We start from the raw sequence: 12007 nt of genomic DNA on the forward strand, positions 1-12007 counted from the left end.
CGATCGATCAAGATCAACGCAACCCGCTCAAGCTCAAGCTACGGAGTGCTTGACCTGCCTGATGCCGGTAACATGACTCGCGATCGCTCCTGTCACCAGGAGCCCCCACAATACTGTGTAATACACTTAGATAATACCTGCATCTTCATGGACATGGCTCCAAAGAGACAAGGACCATTTATAGGATCACATGTTTAGTGGTAGATTTGGCTACCTGAAGCGGCCATGATGCCAATATTATGTTTCATTGTATTGATATGTTATATTAACCTTTGATTCTTTTGCAGGTTTGAATGTATGTTGGCTGTCCTGGAAGGGAGCTGTGTGGGGTGACCCCCAAAAGTAAAGGGTGTCTAGCTGCCAAGAGGACAAGTGCCCAACTGGGCAGGGAAGGGTGCCCATCAGGTTTTGGTCTCTGTTGAGAGACAGCTAACAGTTGACAGCCTGTAATACTGTCTTGCAGGCCTGAGTCACCATGCCCATGTCAGGGGTAGTAAAGCTGGAAAAAGCCTGTTTAGACTAGAAAGTCCGAGGCATGGACCAACAATTACTGTTTTGTTTTAAATCCATGAAAAGAAATTAGCAAGGAAAGTCAGAAAATCTTAGAGTAAATCAGTATGTTTTTCTCCTTATGTAATTCCTCCAAAATCTGGCAATGCTAAGTAAGTACTTTTCTTTGCATAGATTCAGTAAGACTGGTTCCTAATAGTGGTTTTATTAACGGAAAACTTTGACTGGAGTATCATGTTTTAAAGAGCCCTATCTGAGCTCTAAAGACTTGAAGCCACTAAGAATGACACGAAGAAAGCCTGGTATCCTGCCTGGGAGCCCTGAAGACGGCTGGCGCTGGAGCGTCAGGCCCATGCCCTACCATCACTGGCGGTTAGTAAGAGTAGAAGGGGAGCGGTAAAGATGCCTCTGCATCCCTGCAGAACCCCCACACACTCTGGGCCGCAACGAGTAGGAGGGCTACTGAGATGGGCCTTAAAGCCTGGAGCATGGGCTCAGGTGGAGTTGCTACAGGTGAGAGATTCACCTAACTCAGCAGATACTGCAGGCAGGCCTGATGGCAGCTGGATGGCTTGGCTTCCTGGCCCTACGGGGCACATTAAGGTTCAACCATGAAATTCCAGCAAAGGTAGTCAGTTACCATTCTTGTTGTGTTTATGCAAACATCAGGACAGTAAATAAATTAATCTTGATTTGGCTTTTTAATAGCCATAGAGGAATTTTAAGAAGAAAAATCCTATTTCAATAGAAGTTGTTAAAGCTAAAATGGTTTCTTTCCCTTCCACCGGACCATTTGTTAAGTGTATAAAATAGTTCAGTTGATACTTCTGTGTGCTCACTACGGGCCCCTAGCGACGGTGCAATAAAAGTGCAGTCCGTCTCATGATTGAGCCGGAAGTTCCAAGACAAGGGGGGGAATGAAAGGGCGAGGGCTATGCCCTCCATCTTACCCTGGATCCTCCATGTTGGGGCAGAGGCCATGTGCTCAGAAAAGTGCCTTCTTCCCGAGCCCAGGCCCCTGCTGGCCACGCCCGGGATTTCTTTGAACTAACCAATGACAAGCAAGGGATGTGCGCGCCATAGAGATGACCACATCCTGTGTAACAAGACCCGACTTGCGCCTGGCCAATCGGCAGGGCCACAGCCAGCTCCCCTCCCCTCACTATTAAAGCCCTGATTTTCTCACGGGTGGCACTCGGTTTCCGGTCGCTGCGTCAACTGGAGGCCCGGGTCGGGTTAGCTAACTCAATAAAGGACCTTCTGCTTTTGCATCGGACTGGCTCCCTGGCGTGGTTTCTTGGGGATCTTGAATTCTGGGCATAACACCACTCAGCTGTGGGAAGGATTCTTCTTAAGCACAGCCCTTTCCACTGGTGGCATTTGGAGTTTCTTTCCTATCGCGCCTTCCATTAGATGAGAGTGTGGACGAAAGAGGCCACATGCCAACCTGATCAGCTCAGGGAAGGCCTGCGTGGTGACCTTGCAAACTCAGAGACCTAAAGGAACCAGAACGGATGGTCTGAAATGAAAACGTTTAAATTAAAAAGCAGTTTATGGTGGATGGTCATACTTAGTCTGGAATCTTCCCTGACAAAGGTTGATCTCTACCTTAACTGAGCCTGTTGTCTTTTTGCATCTCCAGCAACGTATCTTTGGAATGTCAAAGTACTTTTCCTTTTCCCAGACCCCTCATAGCCCAGGCCCCACTCTGTGGAGACCACAAGTCCCCTCATTGTTACTGCGTTAATTGTTGACTGTTGACTATCCTGCGCCCACCTAAGAAAAATAAGTATGTGTCTATCATTGTACTTTCTATCCAATCCCAGATGTTTCCCTGCTTTGCTTTCTCCCGCCTCCCTAATCTATCACCAGTGGATTTCATGTAACCCACCTACATCTCCTCCTTTGATTGTAATGTATAAAACAAGGTATAAAATGCCATTTCCTGGAGCATTATCTCATTACCTTGAGATTCTGCTTCCCAGAAATTGTCAACAGTTTGGCTTGTGGGCAAAAGGGGCCACATGCTAACCTGACAAGCTCAGGCAAGGTCTGCATGGCATGGCAGCCTTGCAAACTCAGAGACCTAAAGTAACCATAAAGGATGGTCTGAAATTAAACTTTAACTAAAAGCAGTTATGGTGGGTAGTCGCCTCCTAGGCCGGTATCTCCCCTGACAAGGTCAATCTTTACTTTAAACTGAGCCTATTGTCTTTTTGCATCAAGGTAACTTGCAACTTCCCTTTTTTCTGGACCCCTCAGGGCACAACCAAATGCCCTGGACACCAGGACGGAGACACAAATTCTTCATAATTATCATGTTAATTGTTGACTATTAACTATCCTGCACCCACCTAAGTAAACGAGGTATGTGTCTATCATTTTACTTTTTATCCAATCCCAGAGGTTTCCCCACTTTGCTTTCTCCCGCCTCCCTAAACTATCACCAATGGATTTCTGTCACCCACCTACGTCTCCTCCTTTGATTGCAATCTATAAAAACAGGTGAAAAACCACCATTCTCCGGAGCATTATCCCAATCCCGTGAGATTCTGCTTCCCGCAATTGTCAACAATTTGGCTCAAATAAACCAAAGAATTCTTTACAGGTTTGAATATTTCATACGTTAACAAGAGAAGATTATGTTTGCCCTTGTAAAAGGTGACCACTGCCGCTGACCATGACTTCCTGCAAGGATGATGCAAGCCTTTTGCTTAGAACGCTCCAGAACAGCCGGTGAGACAAGGCCCTCCAGAACCGCAGAACCCCCACAACACCCCCATCTGCAACACGCTGTGGCCTCGCTGGTGGTGCTCTGGGCGCTGGGGAGTGTCTGGAGCCTGGTAGCCAGCATCCTAGTCCTTTCCCAGAGCTCTCACGGTCTGAGGCCAGTGGGCCGCTGGTTCCTGGTGAGCCCAAGCCTAGGCCACATTTCCAACTCACACCCAGGCCCTGCTGAGCCAAGCTTCAGGACAGTGACTGAGCAAATCCTTTTAGGACAGACAGTGAGGCCCTCGTCTTGGTGGAAGGTGGTGGAAGCGGGTGGGGGTGAGGGCGCCGGTGGGGGAGTCTGTATGCCAGCAAATGCAGGAATTCCAGGGCAGCTGCAGGCAAATGGAGAGGGCTCCGCTCCCCAGCTGGAACAAATGTGAATTGAAAAGAGGCTTCATTATCCCAGTGAAAATAAGAGACTCCTTCCTCTCCCTTTCTGTTAGAATGTCTTCGCCTGTCCTTGTTAAATGACTGTAGGTCTTTAATGGCCTCTTCCTGGTCTTTTTTATATATATATATTTTTTATTGGTTTTTCACAGAGAGGAAGGGAGAGGGATAGAGAGCCAGAAACATCGATGAGAGAGAAACATCGATCAGCTGCCTCCTGCACACTCCCCACTGGGGATGTGCCCGCAACCCAGGTACATGCCCTTCCCTTGACCGGAATCGAACCTGGGACCCTTGAGTCCACAGGCTGACGCTCTATCCACTGAGCCAAACCGGTTAGGCCCTCTTCCTGGTCTTAAAGCAATGTTTCCTGAGGGCTGGGAGTGGGTCTCTGAGAAGCCCACCCCGTGCCTGGGAGGAGGGGAGCCAGCCTGTCACCCGACTCCAAATGGCAAAGCTTCCCTGGCGGGTTTGGCTCAGTGGACAGTGCCAGTCAGCCCTCAGATCGCAGGGTCCCAGTGTGAAAGAATGAAGGAGAGCCAGCAGCCTGACTCTGGTAATCAGTACCCTATTGTACACTCTTGATAGCTTATAATTAAGTCACTGCCCCTTTCTTAACAATCTGGTCTAGCAAGACCTGTTTTCCTAATTACTCCCCATTTACAAAGGGCCATAAACCAAGGATGTAACAGCTTAGCTAGAGGGGACTTCACTGGCGCCACCCAGACCAGGCATTAGATACAACCTACCTTCCCCGGGCTGACTGACTCAGGAGGGGCAAGGAAGCCCACCACAAAAGCCTGGCAGTTAGGAAACAGATAGAAAACAAAGAAACCTAGGAATATATGTATGGGGCAATCTCACTGTATCGTTTGTTCAGGCTTTGGATCTGTGAATCCCCTGAGCCAGCAGCGCTGCTTGGATTAAAGGTCTCTCTCCTGTTGCTTCTTTCGCACCAATTCCACAACACCAGGATCCGTTCCAGTCAAAGGCACTACCTCGGTTGCAAGCTCTATCCCTGGCCCTGGTCAGGGTGCATGAGGGAGGCAACCAATTGATGCATCTCTCTCACATCCATGTTTCTACCTCTCTCTCTCTGTCTCTCCCCCTCCCTCCACTCTCTCTAAAAATCAATGGGAAAATATCCTCAGATGAGTGTTAACAAAAGAACTCTCACCAACCAAATGGGAAAGCTTACCTAAGACGATGGTTATGTGCCCTGGGAACCAAAGTGTGGGATTCCTTTCAGTCTCCCCAATCCTTTCAGTGAGTTGCCTATACTGTGCATCACACTCTGATTTAATGCTTACCTGGTAATAAGAGTTTCTTCCGCTTCTACCCCTTGTCAACATAAAGAATATTCAAGCCTGTAAATAATTTTGTGAGTTTATTTGAGCTGAACTGTTGGCAATTGCTGGGAAGTAAAATCTCAACGGATTGAGAAAATGCTCCAGAGAATGGGAGTTTTGTACCTTATTTTATACATTACAATCAAAAGAGATGTTGCAAATGGGTTACATAAAATCCATTGGTGATAGAATAGGGAGGAGGGAGAAAGCAGAGGGAGGGAGGGGAACCTCTGTGATTAGAGGAAAAGTAAAATGATAGACACATGCATTTTTACCTAAGCGGGTACTGGATAGTTCACAGTCAACAATTAACACGATAATAACGATAACGATGAGAGGATTTGTGGTATCCAACCTGGTGCATTAGTTGTGCCCTGAGGGGTCTGGAGAAAGGGGAGTTACCCTGACATTCCAAAGGAATGTTATTGTAGATGCAAAAGACAATAGACAGGCTCAGTTAAGGTAAAGATCGACTTTTTTTTTTAATCCTTTATTGTTGAGAGTATTAGAGATTGTGGGGAGGCATGGGACAGAAGTTGGCTGAAGGGCAGCCCCTGTCTTGACTTTTCCAAACAAGTCTGATCCCCTGGATGTTTACTTAGACACGTTCTTCTTTTTTTAAAAAAAATATATTTTATTGATTTTTTACAGAGAGGAAGGGAGAGAGATAGAGAGTTAGAAACATCGATGAGAGAGAAACATCGATCAGCCGCCTCTTGCACATCTCCTACTGGGGGTGTGCCCACAACCCAGGTACATGCCCTTGACCGGAATCGAACCTGGGACCTTTCAGTCTGCAGGCCGATGCTCTATCCACTGAGCCAAACCGGTTTCAGCATAGACACGTTCTTGCTTAAAGGACACTACAAACTCATGTGTCTTCTCAAGAATACTTACCCTGCTAATAGTATCTAATAGTTAATTTTAGTTAAAGCTATTGTTACAATAAAAGCCTAAGCAAACAGGGCTGTTGGCTCCTATAGCCAAGCAGTCCCTTAGCCTCTCTTTCACAGAAACTTGTCAAAATAATCCATTCATCTGTCGCTCAGGATCTGCTTGTCAGCCCCCAAAAGAGATGTCTCCCTATTCCACCACCCCAGTTACTCCCTTACACCAGGTTTCCTCCCGCCCCAGGCCTTTACCACCTAATTGTCTCTAGATCCACAGGTAATGCATAGATGCATATACATTCTTTGGTTAATCTCTTCCCGGTCCTCCTCCCCCCTTCCCTCTGAAATTTGTCAGTCTGTTCCATGTTTCCGTGCCTCTGGTTCTTTTACTCATCAGTTTATTTTGTTCAGTAGATTACTCATTCATTTATTTTGATTTTTAGATTCAATTGTTGATAGATATGAATGTATTGCCATTTTCTTGTTCATTTTTTATTTTTCAAGCACTACCAAGCAGAATTTATTACCCAAAGCAGTTTGAGGAATTCCAGGCACTGCTCAGCTTTCCCCCATCACAAGAAAACCAGAACATCTTCAAAGCCGCCCTCCACCCACAGCTGAAGTGAGGCGTTAAAGGCTGCAGCCCGTTATGTCACAACTACTATATCCTCATTCATGACTAATAATGTTAAAGTCACAAATGGGCTCAATGTGATTGGACCCAACTGTTCCACAGAAAAATTAAAATAAGGTCACTCAGAAAGATACCAAGAGTCTTAACTGGCTATGAGAAGGGGGAAAAATTTGTTTATAGTTACCAGAATTGAAACCAAAATGTGGGGGTTTTGAGTCTGAGTTCATTGTCTCATGAAATTAGAGAATGAAGTCACAGGCAAAGATGGTTAGTGGAATTGAATTTTGTTGGGAGTAGCCAGTCCTGGAACAGGTGCCGCTGGGGTTCCAGGAGCAGCCAGCGTCCAGGCTTCCTTTCCATGTTGCAGCCGGGTGTAGTTCAGCATCCACGCTAATGGAAGTCTATGAGGCTGTGTGTGGAGGCCCAGTGGCCATAGGCCATGTGGGCAACAGGGAGAGCATCTCCTGCCATATAATATATATATATAAAATACTAGAGGCCTGGTGCACAACATTCATGCACTGGAGAAGGGGGTTCCTCAGCCCAGCCTGTGCCCTCAGCAGGGCGGACATCCCCAGAGGGGTCCTTAGTGCTGCCGCGGAGGTGGGAGAGGCTCCTGCCACCGCCGCTGTGCTCACCAGCCATGAGCCCAGCTTCTGGCTGAGTGGCGCTCCTCCTGTGGGAGCACACTGACCACCAGGGGGCAGCTCCTGCATCGAGCGTCTGCTCCCTGGTGGTCAGTGTGTGTCATAGCGACCAGTCATTCCACCATCCCGTCGATTTGCATATTAGGGTTTTATTATATAGGATGCTTGTTCCTGATTGGTCCTTTCAAAGAATTTTGCCTTAGCTACATCCTTGGGATTGGTTTACACGCCTCACTGCCTTGTGATTGGTTATCTGCAAGCTGCCTCTCTTAGCAACAGTCATACATGTTAAATCTCATGCCTCTCACACTTGGCCTTCCTACCCCACCCAGTTGGGGTGCCTTAGTAACTCTGTAACCTGAGAATCAAAGGGTCTGGGCTGCCTGTCACTACTTGAGTCAAGCAGAGACAGGGTTGAATCATACATGAGTGTTTATTCCATTGATGCCGGCAGTATGGGAGAGCAGCAGGTCATCCACAAAAACCTGCTCTCCAACCCCCCACCATAAACCAGCTGCTTATATAGGGTAGGACAAGGATTACATGGGGAAGTAGGGATACAGGCCTGGGGAAGTAGGAGGCTGGGGTGGGACTCCGTTGTTTGGGCAACAAGGTTGTTAATCTTTCCATGATAATAGGCAGTTCTTGAATGAGAATGAACGGCATTCAAAGGTTGACTCCCAGGTCCCAGGAGCATACAACTTTCAGCCAGGTCAGACTGTCCTTTAACCAGAACAAGGCAATCACGGTTAACAGAGCATGATTATATTTCCCATGACCATAGTTAGTACTCAACATTCTATTTCTGCCCCTAACAACCCTGCCTGATTTTACTTCCTCCCCCCTACTCCCCGCCCCCCACCCCCCAGGGTCCCCGTATCTGTCTATCTAGCTTTCTTCTGCCTCCTCAGAATTACATGGAATTGTATAATAATCATGGGTGAGTTTGAGACTAGAAGGGGATGCTACTCCTGTGGTGCACTGACCAAACCCTCCAGGCTAATTAAAGCCATGGTTTAAGGTCTCCCTTGGGGATTCCCTGTGACTGTCCTTAGTTAGGTATCTCCTGGTTGCTTAGTGACAAAGAAGTCTGCAGTGGCTGCCCCTGAAGAGTGGAAGGAAGTGGGGGAGCTGTTAGGAAGGTGGTTATTCACCTTGCAAACACAATTCTCTCAGGTTGCAAAAGAGGCAGTCTTCAAGCAGTGTTGAGTAGTTTCCTGACTATTTCTTTTTTTGTTTTTCTTTTGTTTTTTTCATTTCTCTGACTATTTCTACATTTGGGGAATGCAAGCTGGTTTGACCTCATGTGGGATTTTGGTTTTATTTGTTTGATTGGGTTTATAATTACACTAGACCCAGGAAGGGCAGTCCCTTCTTCTTCTTTTTTGTTATCAAACCAAATAGCACCTATGTCTAGAAACACTGTGCTTTAAACTAAAACTGCTGACAGCCCCTCATCCCAGACCCCGAGCTGCAGATTTTCCTGAAAATCAGCTTCTGGGCCAGTTAATGAAGTTGTGTCTTCATAACTCAGCCTCCCATCCCCCACCTGGCCAGTCACGGTGGAACCAGGAACTCAAGGGACAGATTTCTTTCCTCATTTAACTCAGGCGCTGCGGGAAGGAGGGGGATTCCCACATCTGCTGGCCACACTCTCGGCTCCACTTGCTGAACTCTGCTCAGCAGAAACAGTCACTGTGACTACAGGCTCCCCCAACTATCCCTACTTGTGTTTTAAGGCATACCAGCTCTTCTGTGTAAGGCTCCCTGCTTATAATGAATTATTTTAATTATCCTTACTACGTAAAAAAAAACTTCTGCCTTACAGCCCACCCTTGCCTAGCCATTCAGACCTGAGATGCTGAGAGGGTGGGAATGAGGGCAGAGCCCAATTAACATCAGGGATCCCTGTTGTTGGAGTTGCACTTGATGGTGACTTTCAACCCCAGTCCCTCTTTGGATGTTTCAAAGGCCTCCGGCACTTTCTCCAGAGGAAACCTATGGGTCACTGAGGACTTTACATTCACAGGCTTGGACGCAAGCATTGAAATCGCCATCGGCCATGCGTTGCAGTATCGAAACACGACTTGATCTCCACCCCTTGGGGGGCTGCATGCACTACGGGCACACTGGTCATCTCAGAACCCAGTCCCACAAGCATCACGTTCCACCAGCACAAGTGGCGTAGATGCCAGCCTGGATGGTGGTCTCCACCCCAGTGTATTCGATGGCGACTTCTGGCTTGTGCCCCAGGAGATCTTCCACTTTACTGTTGATTTCCTGAGGGTTCTCCTTGGAGATCTGGAGGACAAAGTCAGCCCCAACTTCCTTGGTTTTAGACTACAGAGAGGCAGGCAGATTAGTCACCACCTCTTGAGCTGCACCCATTGCCTTGGCTACTAGCAAACTGACCAGTCCAACTGGTCCAGCACCACACAGAAAGACCTTGTTCCCCAGGGTGACTCCAGCTCGCTGGCAGGCATGGATCACCACAGACAGTGGCTCAATCAGGGCCTCTTCCTGAAAGAGAACATTGTCAGGAAGCTGGGAGCAGAGCTGGCATTGTGCTTATAGAACTGGCAGAGGTTCCCATCACCGGGGGCTGTGGCACAGAAGAAGATGGACGGTGACAGGTTAAATTGGCCAATCTCGCAGAATTCATCGGTTTCTCAGGAAGCACCAGGCTCGATGGCAACGCAATCACTTGGTTGAAAGTGCTTTACCAATGATCCTACTTTTAAGACTGTTCCTGAAACTTCATGACCCAGAACCATTGGTTTTTTCACAACAAAATCCCCAATTCGACCGTGCTGCCAGTAGTGGACATCTGAGCCACAGATTCCAACAGAATGCATCTTAAGCAGCATCTTGTTTGGGCCTGGTTCTGAAATATAGTTTTCCAGGTGCAGGTCCCCAGGTCTATGTACCACCAGGGACAGGTTCAAGAGCTTGGCCGCCGCCATGACATTCTTCCCTCCTGGGTTAGAGCTGCAGTCCGCAGGGTGTGTGGAGGTTCTAGTCTATTGTTCATATTTTTTATCTTTTATTGCTTCTTCTTCTTAAAAAAGACTCTTTAGCATTTCATGTAATACTGGTTTGGTGGTGATGAACTCATTTAGCTTTTCCTTATCTGTGGAGCTCTTTATCTGACCTTCAATTCTGAATGATAACTTTGCTGGGTTGAGTAATCTTAGTTGTAGGTTCTTACTTTTCCTCACTTTGTTTATTTTTTGCCACTCCCTTTTGACCTGAAAAGTTTCTGTTGGGAAATCAGCTGACAGTCGTATGGGTGCTCCCTTGTAGGTAACTAACTGTTTTTCTCTGGTTGCTTTTAAAATTCTCTTTGTCTTTAACCCTTGGCATTTTAATTATGATGTGTCTTGATGTGGGCCTCTTTGGGTTCCTCTTGTTTGGGACTCTGCACTTCCTGGACTTGTAAGTCTATTTCTTTCACCAGGTAGGGGAAGTTTTTTGTTATTATTTCTTCAAATAGATTTTTAATAGCTTGCTCCCTCTCTTCTTCTCCCAGTACCCTGATGATGCAAATGTTGGTACTCTTAAAGTTGTCCCAGAGTCTTCTTACACTATCTTCATATTTTTGGATTCTGTTTTCCTTTTGCTGTCCTGATTGGGTGATTTTTGCTTCTTTATATTTCAAATTGTTGATTTAATTCTCGGTGTCCTGTACTGTTGATACCCTGTAAATTATTCTTTATTTCAGTTTGTGCATGCTTCATTTCTGACTGGTCCTTTTTTATGTTGTTGATGTTCTCATTAATTTCCTTGAAATTCTCACTAAGTTTCTTGAAGTTCTCATTCAGTTCCTTTCGCATCCTTATAACCATTGTTTTGAACTCTGTATTTGGTAGTTTGTTTGCTTTCATTTCATTTAGTTCTTTCTCTGGAGATTACTTATGTTCTTTAATTTGTGACATGTTTCTTTGTCTCTGCACTTTGGCTGCTTCCCTGTGTTAGGTAGATCTGCTATGTCCCCCAGAATTGGTAGAGTGGCCATGTGTAGTAGGTGGCCTATAGCGCCCAGTGACTCAGCCTCCCCAGTCTCCTGGGCTGAGCATTCCAGGTGTGCCCCTGTGTGAGCTGTGTGCACTCTCTTATTGTAGTTGAGCCTTGATTTATGTTGGAGTCACTAGGAGGGATTGACCCCCAGGCCAATCTGTTGCAAGGATCGGCTGCAATTATAGCCGAAGACCCACTCCATAGGTCTCTGAGCAAACCCTATGAAGCAGGACTTGCTTCAGTGGGGCTTTGGTGCTCACTGAGTCTGCCCCCTGAGTGTGTCACTTGTGGAGATGGTAGGGTTGTAATCCAGTGTGGTCCAAGTTGAACACTGGGTGCACTGGCTCTGGGGCCTCCCAAGAGGTGGAAAGTCAGCCTCTGCCTTTCCCCTGCCTGGGGCCACACAGCATGAGCTACAAAGCAACTGCAGATGGCTGCTACTTGTGTTGTGCTTGAAGGTGCCCAGGAGCGGCCAAGCTCTGAACCAGGGTGGGCTGCTGCTAGTGCCAGGCCTAGGGCCACTTATTGAGAGGTATGGGGCACAGCTGCTGCTTGTTTTATTTTAGCAAAGTCCAAAGAATGAGGCAAGATAGGCCAGTTGTATGGAAAAGCCACTGGAAATGGCTTGGATGAGACTGCAAGAAGGGAGGGGCAGGTCTCAGGGAATCACCAGGGCAGAGCAAAAGATGTGAGCCAGGTTGATGGAGATGCAGATATGGCCCAGCCTGTCAGCTCTGTGACAGGGATGGCTCAGCAAAGGAATGCTGGCTTCTGCCAGCACTTCTGTCTGGGAGCAGGCTG

At 47.1% G+C, this 12007-nt stretch overlaps 1 pseudogene; it reads right to left on the reverse strand.

Annotated features, from left to right (window-relative positions):
* Window positions 1–9087: 9087 nt before the first annotated feature.
* Window positions 9088–10211, reverse strand: LOC118652503 (annotated as a pseudogene).
* Window positions 10212–12007: the final 1796 nt, after the last annotated feature.

This window comes from Myotis myotis, unplaced genomic scaffold, assembly GCF_014108235.1.
Source record: "Myotis myotis isolate mMyoMyo1 unplaced genomic scaffold, mMyoMyo1.p scaffold_m19_p_31, whole genome shotgun sequence".
Lineage (NCBI taxonomy): Eukaryota > Metazoa > Chordata > Mammalia > Chiroptera > Vespertilionidae > Myotis > Myotis myotis.